The sequence below is a fragment of the Bison bison genome, unplaced genomic scaffold, assembly GCF_000754665.1.
Source record: "Bison bison bison isolate TAMUID 2011002044 unplaced genomic scaffold, Bison_UMD1.0 scf7180017864495, whole genome shotgun sequence".
NCBI classification, from domain to species: Eukaryota; Metazoa; Chordata; class Mammalia; order Artiodactyla; family Bovidae; genus Bison; species Bison bison.
In genome coordinates, this window is record NW_011495054.1 from 7,628,128 (window position 1) to 7,641,766 (window position 13,639).

At 42.1% G+C, this 13,639-nt stretch overlaps 1 pseudogene; it reads left to right on the plus strand.

The window, feature by feature from the left end:
- Positions 1 to 1,192: 1,192 nt before the first annotated feature.
- LOC104980088 lies at positions 1,193 to 13,036 on the plus strand (annotated as a pseudogene).
- Positions 13,037 to 13,639: the final 603 nt, after the last annotated feature.

Genomic DNA, 13,639 nt, shown 5'->3' on the forward strand with positions numbered 1-13,639 from the left:
CTTGACAACTTTTAAATATGTGCTAGGTTATTGACTGTAGTTACTGTTGTCTGTAAAATCCCATGACTTATGCATGTTGTTACTAGAAGTTTGTACTTCTTGACTCCATTCACTCCTGACATATAGCCCTTTTTAAATACTTGGATTTTTTGATTGAAGTTTTATGCTTACCACAGCTGTCGCTGTTGAGATTCACTCCACCCATGAAGAGAGTCACTCAGATACCTACGAAATGGAATGTACAAAAGGAGAAGCGATCAGTTCTTATGTTATGTCACTGGGGGTGTGGAAATTCATTTCTGTAAGATGGCAGATTATTTCTTAATACTGTGTTTTGTTGCAAACAGTATTTTAGAAATATTATATTTTGGAACCAAGTTGTTTTACCTTTGATTTCTTTTTCAGAAGTGGAACAATAATAAATTTTGCGTGGTATTTTCAGATGCAGGGTACAAATCCAGGTTTGTTTTCCTTTGGATGCATCCTGTTCCTGAGTTATAAGAACTCTTTTCTGACACGTGTATATCTTTTTAAACATAAGATGCCTTTTCTCTATTAAAACGTGGAAATACTCATGAATATTTTAGTATGACCTAGTACCCAGAATGTTAAGTAATAGAATCTCTCTGGGTTTTCATTGCCCTAGTTCAGATCCTTTAAAATGAGTGAACAAGATTCTATGCTCCTTTTGAGAGTTTATTTTGTATTTCAGTGGCACAAAATGCAATCCTTTTTGTTTTATAACTACTTTATGGAGCTATAATCCACATATCATATAATTCACCCATTTAAAGTGTAGAATCCAATGATGTTTAGTATATCCACAGAGTTGTACAGTCATCATAACAATTTTAGAATATTTTCATCGACCCAAAAGAAACCCTGTACCCATTAACAGTCAGTCTTACCCCCGTCCCTCAATTCTTCTCCCCCCCTGCTCCAGACAACTACATATCTACTTTTTGTCTCTATGGATTTCCCTTGTTTTGGACATTTTCTATAAATAGAATCTATTATATGTGGTCTTTTGTGTCTTTTATTAAGCATAGTGTATGGAAGATTTATCTCTGCTGCAGAATGTGTAAGTACTTCATTCTTTTTCTAATAGTTGAAAAATACTCTGTTCCATTGTTTATCCATTCATCAGTTGATGGACATTTGGGTGTTTCTCCTTTTTGACTATTATGAATAATGCTCTGTGAACATTTGTGTACAAGTTTCTGTATGGACATATGTTTTCCTTTCTCTTGGGAATTACTGGGTCATATTGGTTACTCTGTGTTTAACTGTTAGAAGAACTGCCAGATTTTTCCAAAGCAGTTGCACCATTTTACAATCCCACCCGCAGCGTATAAAGGTTTTGGTTTCTCTGCATCTTTGCCAACACTTGTTATCCTCTGACTGTTTGATACTAGGCGTCCTAGTGGGTGTGAAGTGGTATCTCATTGTGGTTTTGATTTGCATTTCCCTCTTGTCCTTTGGGATCCTCCGTGAAACCTGCCTTAGTCCTCGCAGGCAGACACTGTCCCTGTCCTCATGCCTCCGACATTCATCACTCCCATCTGCTACAAGGAACTGTATCTGAACTTGAGCTCACTGTCTGAAAGGCGCCTTCCTATAGAAGGCAGAATGTGAGAGAGAAATGGACACGGAAGGCAGATCGAGATTCGCTTGCTCACAGCGCGGTCTCTAGTGCTGAATGATTATTTTTATTGAAGTTAACTGGAAAGATCCTGAGGTCAGTGGTTTGTTTCTCTGGTTATTAGTTACACCTTTGTTGCCTATGTTAAAATAACATGAAGTACAGAGGTAATTCCCCTCTGCCTTTCTGGCACCTGAGTCCAGCTCTTACCAAAAAATTGCTCAGATGTAAACTGAGTGTCTGAAACATTTTCCTGAGGGCAGAATATTCTCATCCAGGCTCTTTCCCCCTAATAAACAGTGATGACTGGCTCACAGCCTTCTCAGCAGGGCAGATGGCCAGGGAACACATTTGGTTGGTATGATTTAGCCCCACCAAGTGCAAGCAGGCCTACCCTGATGGTGTTGAGTCAGTCAGTCAGTGCTGGAACTGCTCGTGTGCACCCCTGATGGTGGGTGTAGGTTGAGTTTTAAAAGTGCATACTGCCTTCCTTTTCACTTGCTCTTGCTTCTCTCAGAGCATCCGATTAACACTTTAATTAAAAATACTCCATTTAGTATCTTCCTAAGAATTAGAAAAAAAGCAGTTGGCCATTTGAGGTTATGTTTTCTTTTTCGTGTGGTCACTGAAGCGATTGGAGTGGAGTGAGGTAAATTTCTAGGACTTCCTTGGTGGTCCAGTGGTTAAGAATCTGCCTTGCAGTGCAGGGGTCATGGGTTTGATCCCTGGTTGGGAAACTATTAATAAGATCCCACACGCCAAGGGGCACCTAAGCCGGGGTGCCTCGACTACTGAGCCTGTGCTCCACAACTAGAGAGTCTGGAGCGGATCCCTCATGACGCAACAAAGATCCCGTGTGCTGCAACTAAGACCTGATGCAGCCAAATAAATAAATCAATGCTTTAAAACTAATAAGAATAAATTTCACATTTGTTCTTTGTCTCATCAGGCTCAATGAGCTATCTGTTCTTACATTGTTTCTTGCTCTGAGAGTTTTGTCTTTAGAGAAGTTGAAGCAACGAAGAATGCAGACCTTCAGAGCCAGACTGAGGGGGTTTCACTCTCTACTCCTGTTTTTAATAGCTGTGATTTTGTCAATTACCTGACCTCCCTGAGCCTTAGTTTCCTCTTCTGTGATACAGAGATGCTAACGGTACCTTGCTAGGTTTTGAGTAGACTCCAAATAAATTTGTGTTCCTTCTGTCTTCACTCTTAAATGTCTATTAATGAATGGAATTGGGGAGAATCAACGAGGGGCAGTTTAACACATTTTATGTTTGATGTTAAGCTATTAGTGTATGGATTCTCACTCCTACCTCTGCATTTTAGACTTCATATCAAACTTGAATCTCTGGAGAGGAAAAAAGTGTTTAATTTTAGGATAGGAAGGTAGTGTTAAAAATGAGACAGTTTTTGGCCATCCATCTGAATTGGATCTGTCTATTCAGACGAGCTTCTCTTATGCAGGCCTTAGGCTGTATTAGGTCTGTGTATTTTAAGGAGAAAGGTTTAGCTACTGGCAAAAAAATTGATCTTTTTAGGATTTGGAAGGAGATTGTGCTGCAGTGTGTGAGATGCTCACGGGATGGAGTACGCTGTGAGTGGCAGTGTTGTGATCAAGTGTAACGTTCTGTGTGGGAATAGAGCCTCTGTTGTCTCATGGGATGTTAAATTAGGCCTGTCACTTGAATCTTATATTAATGACAAAAATCGTTCCTTCGGTTTGCCATAGTCAAGAGAAATCAAATTAACGCGGAGGTTGGGGTGAAGGTGTACTCTAAGTGGGAGTAGAAACGCTTGTGTTTTGCATGACTGAAGGGAATTTCACAATACATATTTTTCCCCCTTTGGTCATGCAATGATCTACATTAAAATTATGAATAATGGATCGTAATTTTAGCACTGGTAGGTCACTGTCTTTTGACGAATGTATCGTTTTAGTGGGTTTGGGAGATTATTTCTCAGGCCCAGAGGTCCTCAACTTGATGCCCGTGAGGTTCAGCTTGGTCAGTCCAGCTGCCTGGGCTCCAGCTCCCTGGTGGCTCTGAATCACAGCTCAAGCGGAAAGTACCTCGCTGGCTTGTTCCTCATCTGACGACCAGGGGACTGTGGTCACAGGCGCTTGAGAAGTCCTGGCATTCTTGGGAAGTCCAGGAATTTGACTGTCCCTCCCTTCTGCCTCCACCTCCCTTCATGGATGGTGTAAGTTCATTTTTGTAATTGGTGGTGTTGATTTATACTATAGTGTGGATTTTTTTTTTACAGTGTGAACCCTGATGGGCTTTCCTTAATTTTTAGTCCTTGACACAATGCAGCGATTCCCTCTTAAGCTTCCACCATGGTCTTTTGCCAGATTTACACAGTGAGCCCACTCACTGTTGTTTGCTTCAGTTCATCATCCAGATTGGTAGTTAGCACCAATTTCTTTTTTCCGCTTCTCATCTTCAAATTGTACACGTATTAAACTAGGAAACTTGGTCCAGATTTTCAGGGTTTCTTTTTAGATGTAGTTTGGGGAAACTTGAAAATACATGGAGTCTCTCAGATAAGCCTTTGGTAGACGTCCCAGTTTTCATGTAAAGCTCCTTGACAGTATTTTATTGACCCCTTTTTGTGTCCTCAATCTTGTAATCTGACCGTTATAGTATGTAGTTATGGTAAGGATTTATCTTGGGTGTTTCAAAGACCAATTAATATTGCAAAGGTCAGCCCCATTAGGCCATCCATACATGAAAAGGCTCATTTTGACAGGAACAAGATCCGACGGGTACTGGGACTATAGACAGGTGTAATGAAAACCCCACAGGGTTGGCAGAAGTTGATCACTGCTCCCCAGAGTGGTCATTATGTCTCTGGGGAGCCAGGATGGCCTGGGAGCCTGGGCAGGTGGCCATTCAGTGTAGGAGCCTTTTTTGCCTCATTGTGAACTCAAAGTATGTCCTTGTGTTCTGACAGCTGCTGAGGTCTTCATCCTGTGTGAACAAAGCCGTAGTTTTTTCACTTTTGTAAATGGCCATAAACACACGTTGGAAAGAAAGTGTTGGGAGAGTGACGCCTTTGGGGGTGTATTTTCCTCTCTTGACATTATCAGGGTTCTTGACAAAATTCACAGGCTCCCCCTCTGTAGGATGAATGTTTACTCACCATTATTTGCTTGCTTCCCATGAAAGATACTTAAATTCCTTTTCATAATGGTCAAGCATTCTTTTCTAGTTAAAGACTCTAATTCCTTTCATTCTTAGGAACTTAAAGAATTGAGGCCGATTTATTAATATAAGAACTCAAGCGCTGCCTGAGCGGTGACTGAGAAACACATGTAAACTTGCGCTATCATCTCCGTTAAGCCGAAGGATTTATTAGGAGACTAGTCACTTTACAAGCTAGATGGTAAATTAATTTTGCGGTTAGTAGTGTCTTTAGTTTAACATTGTCATCCTAGTTTTTCTTGGCAAGCAGGCGAGAGGCCAGAGCCAACAAGTGTTGGCCATCGCTCTTTGGGGTGACACTTAATAAGCTGCGTGTTGTCTGGTTTAGAAATAAAGTAACTGTCCCCTTAGGCTCCCTGTCTTTTATGTGAACCGCTGTTGCTTTACCGTGTTACAGAGGAAAAGGGAAACTGGAAGTGTGTTTGTTTGTTTATTTTAACTCTGAGATGTCCTTTGTCTTATGTAGTATAGAGCTGTCTTGCATGCCCTGGGCTGAATTACAATGTCAAGTGGAACAAGTGATATGTCTTACCTGCAAAGGATAGTTGTGAGTCACGTGGTTCCCTGACCCTGAAGGGTTCAGCTGCGACTTCTGTTCTGGAGGCAGCGTGTCCATTCAGTCCCCAACCCAGGATTGGGTTGCATTCCCAAGTCTAACTCAGTTATTTGGAACCGAGAAGGCATGTTTTTGGTATAGATTCAGTGTTATAGTGGTGGGTAAGTTCCCAGCCTAGACTGAAGAAATCTGTTTAAGTCTCAGCACAGCTTTTTAAAGTGTTAGTGATGATAGCTGAATTCCGGGTCTTGGGAGCTGGGAGTTGAGTAAGGAAGGAACCCAGCTCTCCCCGGTGCCCAGCCCATGCCTGTCTGTGCAGGGACATCCCGCAGCCTCAGGCCACAGCAGGCCTCCAAGTTCAGCTTCCTTCTCTCTTGACTTGAAGCTTCCACTCCCCTGTTCAGCTGATCTCCTTTAAATAGTAGTTGCAAAGCAGGTGGTTCAAATGTGTTTCTACTAACTAATGTGCTTCTGGAGGGCCACAGTTCCTATGAGACTGCTGTTACTCAGTGCTAGAACAACTGTGGCCTTAATTGTCTCAGCTTATTTTGCTCATGTCTCTTGCCCCTCTTAGAGATACAGTATTATTATTTTTACAAAGGAGATTCCTTACTGATAAACATCATCTCTGTGAAATGTTGGCCTGTAGTCAGTGTAACAGAGTTTCAAGGGAAAGGTTGAGGGAATTTGAGCGGGCTCAGGCAGAGCCCATGTAGGAGGCAGCCCTGGTTCCTGGAATTGGGAAGAAGCCTTGTCTGCTTTAGAAAGGTTGCTTCTGGAGAGCAGATGATGACATACTCTCCCACATCCACAAGACCTGGGAGGTTGTGGACGGGCTGTGTCTGGAGGTGGAGGGGAATATGGTCAGTAGGACAGAGGGTAACACTGGTGACTCGCTCCTTGGTGGCTGTGCCTCTGCTGAAGTCCCCAAGGGCAAAGGTGCTGAAAGCACAGTAATCACTGGTGTTGATATTGTCTTGAACCATCACTTGCAGAAAACCAGCTTCACAAAAGAAGCCTACAAAAAGTACATCAAAGGTGATATCAAGTCAATCAGAGGGAAACTTGAAGAACAGAGACCAGAAAGAGTAAAACCTTTTATCATAGGGGCTGCAGAACACATCAAGCACATCCTTGCTAATTTAAAAACTGTCAGTTCTTTATTGATGAAAACATGAATATGGCAGGTTGCTCTGCTGGACTGCCGTGAGCGTGGTGTGACCCCATATATGATTTTCTTTAGGGATGGTTTAGAGATGGAATATGTTGATACAGTTGACAGTCACTGTGGGTCCGTCACCTGTCGTCATAACTGGCTGGCTGCTGCTTTTCATCCACACAGCACCAGGGCTTAGACAAATGGGACTGATGTCATCTCAAGCTCTTCATTTGTTCTGAATGGTGATTTATTTGGCGCAAAGGCATTGTTTTTAAGCAAACATGTCGTGTACGTAGTCTAAAAATAAAATGCATTTAAACTCAAGAAAAAGAAAAGTTCCTCATTCAAAACTCTCATGATCCTTTTTTTTTTTTTTCTTTTCATTTGGGACCCGCGGCTTGAAAGGGTTTTAAGTTTTAGCAGTGACTTGGTTTCTGGAATCTTGGAGTAGTGGTAGATCAGGTCAGGGTAATGGCTGTAAGTTGGGGTGACTTGTGCTGGCCAGAGCTGTGTGCTAGTCTCCACCTGTATTTCTAATCCTTTATAAACTCATCACAAAGCCCCTTCTTTCCTCAAACAAAGGGAAATAATTGATCTTACCTTTTTGTTATTACCTCTTTAAAGGGTTTGGAAAACATCTTCAACATTTTATGAAACTATAATAAGGATTAGGGACTTGATTTTTCTGGTGCAGGTAGAAAAGACTTCTTCACAAAGTGTTAATGGCAGGCTTAATGTTTTGATTTACTTTTAAAATGTGTAATAGTCATAAAAATACAAGCTTCCTCTAGCCCCCAAGTATACAGTTCTTGATGCTGAATTCTCTGTGTGGGGCCTGAGCCCTGTGGGGGTTGAAAGGACAGGGCGGTGGAGAGTCAGTGTCTCTGGGACACTGGGTTGAGGCCCTGCCCTCGGGTTTACGAAATGGCACTGTGCTGACTCAGGGCAGGTGTAACAGGGGAAGAGTAACGTCGATGGACAAGGCAGATGACCCAGATTGTCCGAGGTCATGAGAACAGAATACACGTTCATACGGTGCATTTGAGTAAAATGGAAGTGTGGTTTAGCTATGGAGTTATAAAGGCAGAGGGAAATGTAATTTATGGCTGTCACTAACGGTACTGATTTCTATGCTAATAGCAATTACATTTTGAGCTAAACGAGTAGAAAGTTTAAAACAAGTGTGGAATTATTATTTTCCAGTTTGTGAAAGTGAACACTGGCACCACTATATGCCATGTTCCTCAAAGGCAGGGAAGTCTCAGGTTTTTTGGGCCTTCATTTCCCAGTCCGCTGCCATGTGCCTGGCATACAGTAGGTGTTCAGTAAATGCTAGTCAAATAATTGAATTTCAGTTTTGCATGTTATACTTGTGCTAGGAATTGTTAGTCTTCCTATTTTGCTAGAAGATGAAAGGAATAGAGGGAATTTTCTGTGGTGTAGTACTGCTGATTGTAAACATTTGCTGGTTAAATTATGATAAGCTAGTCATCATTTTCATTTAAATAAATGTGTTAGCATATATATACACATTTACTTACTGAAACATGTTTTATCTGTGAAGCAGATTTTGGAGTTCTAGTTATTTAAAGCATGAATTCTGATGAACTAATTTATTGAGTAAATTGAAAGTACTGGTAGCATGGAGTTCTTAGGGCTTTGATTTGTGGTTTGGTTAGCAACTCTGGGGCTTCCCAGGTGGCACTAGTGGTAAAGAAGCTGCCTGCCAATGCAGGAGACACAAGAGCTGCAGGTTTGATCCCTGGGTTGGGAAGCTCTTCTGGGGTAGGAAATGGCACCCCACTCCTTTATTCTTGCAACTGTGACTTCAGAAAGAATCTGAAGAAACGTCCTAGTGGAAGTGTGCCTTCGGCTGGAGAGTTTCTGTCAAAACAGGTGTGGGAAGAAACCTGATCTGTACCAAGGTGAGGATTTGAAGTTAAGGTAGCCCTTGAAGAAATGGAGTTTCCCTTTATTGTCTTTCTCCTTCTGTCCAGTTTCCTGTCCTTTAATATACTTGCTGTAAAGTGCCCAGAGTGGACGCTGCAGGGCCCCCAAGCCAGCCCCGGGGAGTCACAGGGCAGGTCTCAGCTCATTTCAGTGGCTCCTAGATCTCCAAGAATTTAATATGTTTGGGTTCATTTCACTTGAAAAATTGACAAGAACCAAGTACATTAATGTAGGGTGAATTGGGCACCCTTCCAGCTGTTGAATCATTTAGGAGTTCATTTGTGCAGTATTAAAATTTGAAAATCCGTAGGCTTTGGTTTATATCCCGTTATAACATGCGATCACAAAAAAAGAATCATTTTGTAGCTGCATTTTTGTGTGTGTTATTTTTGGCCATTTTTAGAGGTTCCTGCAAACTATACATGTAAGCTTGTTATAAATGTAGTTTTTAGACAAGTAGTGTTAGGGGGTGGGGCACCTCTGACCTTCCTGCTGGCCTTCTACTCACAATGCCTAAAGGATTCTTCCTGGTTTCATTTGAGGCATTTGAAAATTCTCTTTTAGTTACTATTATGTAGTCCAATTAATTTAACATAAAGGATTAAGGGCTATGATTTTCTTTTCAAATCTTTATCCAGTTTGGAGGGAAATTGGATTTGAAATGGATGAGGTTACAGTTTTACCAGCTAAGTCTGGTAAAAGCTTCTAGTAATAGAATTCACTCCCAAAATACTTAGCCCAAATGAAAGCTCATTTTGCTTCTGAAAGTGAGCTTTATTTGTCTCCACTTCCCCGGAGGTATTTTCATTTTATTAGTAAAAGAAGATGTGTGACATTTCCCACTTAAAGAACTGAGACCTTCTAAAGGTTTTGAGTGGTGGTAAAGTATTTTTTTGATAGTAATTACATTTTCCCTAGTGATGTTACATTTTACAGTTTCTTGGTTGTAGACACTGATATTCTGATTTTTTTGTGTTTCCCCCCTTTGGAAGAGAGGTATGCTGATGAGGAAGTAGTTTGTAATTTTACCAAAAAGGATTAGACAAAATGACCTGTCCAAAGGTGCAGTAAGACTTCACGAGGTACCGGCATGCTCACGCTCAGTTGCTCAGTTGGGTCCGATGCTCTGCGACCGCATGGGCCATCGCCCACCAGGCTCCTCTGACCATGGGATTTTCCAGGCAAGGATATAGAGTGGGTTGTCATTTCCTTATCGCACTTCACAGATACAGTTTTTTCACAAAGTGGAAGGTTTGTGGAAGCCTCGCATCCAGGAAGTCTGTCAGCACCGTTTTTCCAACAGCGTTTGAGCACTTCACGTATGTGTTCGCAGTTTGGTGATTCTTGCAGAATTTCAGACTTCTTCACTGTTACACTTGGTATGACGCTCTGTGATCAGTGGTCTTTGATGGTCCTGTTGCAGTTGTTGTGGAGCATCACGAACCACGCCCATGTAAGTGGTGAACTTAGTCAAGGGGTTTTCTGACTGCGCCACTACCTGGCTGCTCCCTCGTCCCTCTCTCCGTGCGCCGCCCTATTCCCTGAGACACAGCAGTGTTGAAATTAGGCCCGTTAATAACCTTGCAGTGGCTTCTAAGTGTCCACGTGAGAGGAAGAGTGTTAGGTCTTTCACTTTAAATCAAAAGTTAGAAATAATTAAGCTCAGGGAGGCTAACAGACTTCTTGGGCCGGTTCGTCCAGTTGTGAATGCAAAGGAAAAGTTCTTGAAGCTTGCTCGTGAACCTGGAATGATAAGAAAGTAAAGCAGTCTTACTGCTGATATGGAGACAGTTTTGGTGGTCTGGAGAGAATACCAAACCAGCCACAGCATTCCCTTAAGCCAGAGCCTAATCTCGAGCAAGGCCCTAACTCTCTTCAGTTCTGTGAAGGCTTGAAGTGAAGAAACTGCAGAAGAAAAATTTGAAGCTAGCAGAGGTTTCTTCATGAACTTTAAGGAAAGAAACTGTCACTGTAACATCAGAGTGCAGGGTGAGGCAGCAAGTGCTGATGTAGAGCTGGAGCAAGTTATCCCGAAGATCGAGCGCAGGTTATTAACGAAGGTGACTACACTAGACAACAGATTTTCAACACAGATGAAGTACTCTTCTAATGGAAGAAGATGCCACCTAGGACTGTCATAGCAAGAGAGGAGAAGTCAGTGCCTAGCTTCAGAGCTTCAAAGGGCAGGCTGACTCTCAGTGGCTAACGCAGCTCGTGACCTAAGGTGAAGGCAGTGCTCGTTTACCATCCTGAATATCCTAGGGCTGTGAAGAATCACTCTAAATCTACTCCGCCTGTGCTCTATAAATGGAACAACAAAGCCTGGATGACAGCACAGCTGTTTACAACGTGGTTTCCTGAACATTTTAAGCCTACTGTTGAGACCAACTGTGCAGAAAAACATTCCTTTCAAAATATTACTGCTTGTTGCTGACATACTTGGTCACTCCAGAGCTCTGGTGGAGAGGTAGAATGAGGTGAATGTTGTTTTCCTGCCTGCCAACACAGCTTCAGCTCTTTAGCCCACAGATCAAGGAGTAGTTTCGACTTTCAGATCTTACTATTGAAGACATACGTTTTTGTAAGGCTATAGCTGCCATAGATGGTGAGTACTCTGATGGATTGTGGCAAAGTCAATTGGGAACTTTCCGGAAAGGACTCACCATTCTAGATGCCACTTAGATCATTCATGATTCATGGGAAGAGGTCAGAATACCAACATTAACAAGAGTTTGGAAGAAGTTAATTCCAGTCGTCATGGATGACTTCAGTGGAGGAAGTAACTGCAGATGTGATGGAAATAGCAAGAAAGCTAGAACTGGAGCCTCAAGATGGGCCTGGATTGCTGCCGTCTCATGATCGGACTTGGACAGATGAAGAGGGGCTTCTCACAGGGGAGCAAAGAAAATGGTTTCTTGAGGTGGATTCTGTACCTGGTAAAGATGTGAAGATTGTTGATATGACAACAAAGGTTTTATTTAGAATATTACATAGATTTAGATGATAAGGCAGCAGCCGGGTTTGAGAGGATTGACCCCAATTTTGAAAAAAGTTCTATCATTGGTAAGATGCTCTCTAACAGCTTCGTGTGCTACAGAGAAATCTTTTGTGAAAGGAAGAATCAATTGATGTGGCAGGCTGTTGTCTTAAGAAATTGCCACAGCCACCCAGCCTTTCGAAACTACCACCCTGACCTGTCAGCCATCAACCAAAAAGGGTTATCACTCACTGAAGGCTCAGATGATAGCTAGTTTTTCAAAAAGGCAATTAGGTATTTTTAAATAAAGATGTATACGTTGTTTTCGGACATCATGCTGTTGTGCGCTCAGTAGACTGTGTGCACGCTAAGTCGCTTCAGTCGCATCTGACTCTGTGACCCTGTGGACTGTAGCCTGCCAGGCTCCTTTGTCCTATGGATAACGTAAACGGAACTGTTACGTGCACTGGGAAACCCTAAAATTCTTGTGACTCTCTTTACTTTGAGATGTGCTTTGTTGCAGTGGTTTGAAACTGAACCTGCATTATCTTTGAGCTGTGTACACCTGTGCACTTTCCTGTCTCTATAAAATGGCTGAAAATTCTGGAAACAGGGAGATTTTTTATTTTAAACAATGTTAGTTTTGTTTTCAAATAGCTTGTTCTGTATGTTTACCTTCAAGCTCTGGGGCACCTCTGTGGGCAAACTACCTTAGTTTGTTAGCCACAGATTGTTACTAATCTGAAAAGTCACAATAAGTAATTTAAATATTTTCCCCTAGTTTTTGCTATTTTCAGATACCCTGTTTATAAAGAGAAGGCTCTTGGGAACTCCTCCTAAAAAGGTGGTTCACCCTGAATTGACTCCCTGCCCCATGTACTTTGCGTCCTAGCAGCACAGTGACTTTGGTGTGAATATTCTATTGCAGTGTCTCCTCTTGGAGACTGTCAGCTCCATGAGAGCCTGGCTCCTCTTCTTAGCATCATGCCAGACATATGGTCAGAGCTCAGTAAATAGTTGGTGAATAAATGCATGATGAATGACTGGGATTAAAGACCTCTTCAGCATTCACAGTCGAGCATGTGTGTTATGAGTATAACCGTATGGGTGCTGGTAACTCCATTCTCCTTGAATTGTGTGTGTTTTATGGGGGGATGTAGATTGCATCCCAGTGAAAGAAACGTTCCGTATAGACTTGTAGGCTTTAGATTAATACATTTAATAATAATTGTATTAGTAATAGCACCCTAGAAATAATTTATTTTAGTTCTCCCACTTTTAGATGAAGAAACAACCAACCATAGGACTGAATTGATTTAGTGGTTAGGTGACTGTGTCAGGTTAAGTTTATCTTGCATCAGGCCAGAGTTATTCCTACTCTACCTCCCTTGAAACAGGGTCAGGAGTGTGTTTATTTGATCACTGTTTGCCTAGGGTATATGGTATTAAAAAGGGAAGACGGCAGTTCTTCAGTTGAAGGAGATTAGTGGTTTTTTTTTTTTGACATTGCTACTTTTTCCTATGGCTAGCTTTATGAGGGAGAAGGCAATGGCACCCCACTCTAGTACTCTTGCCTGGAAAATCCCATGGATGGAGGAGCCTGGTAGGCTGCAGTCCATGGGGTCTCGAAGAGTTGGGCATGACTGAGCGACTTCACTTTCACTGTTCACTTTCATGCATTGGAGAAGGAAATGGCAACCCACTCCAGTGTTCTTGCCTGGAGAATCCCAGGGACGGGGGAGCCTGGTGGGCTGCCGTCTATGGGGTCGCACAGAGTCTGACACGACTGAAGTGACTTAGCAACAGCAGCAGCCTTATGAGGGTCTTCATAAAAATGCCTTTAAAAACCACAGAAAGATCTGGGAGTCTGATAATTTCATTTCCTGCTCTAAGTATATAGCTAAAGAATCATTAAAATTTTATTCCAAGAGAAACTCCATCTCAGTAGTTGGAACAGACTTAGCAAGTTTGAACAGTCATACACAATGTGCTTTTCCCCCAGCTGTTGATAAGAAAAGTAGGTCATCAGTATAGAAAGAGCATTTCAAAACACACTTGTCATTAATTTTTAAGTGAGAGTGCTGGGTCAGTCATGTCGGTAAAGGTTCTGCAATTGGGATGAGCACTCTTGGGATTAATTTGGCTCTTT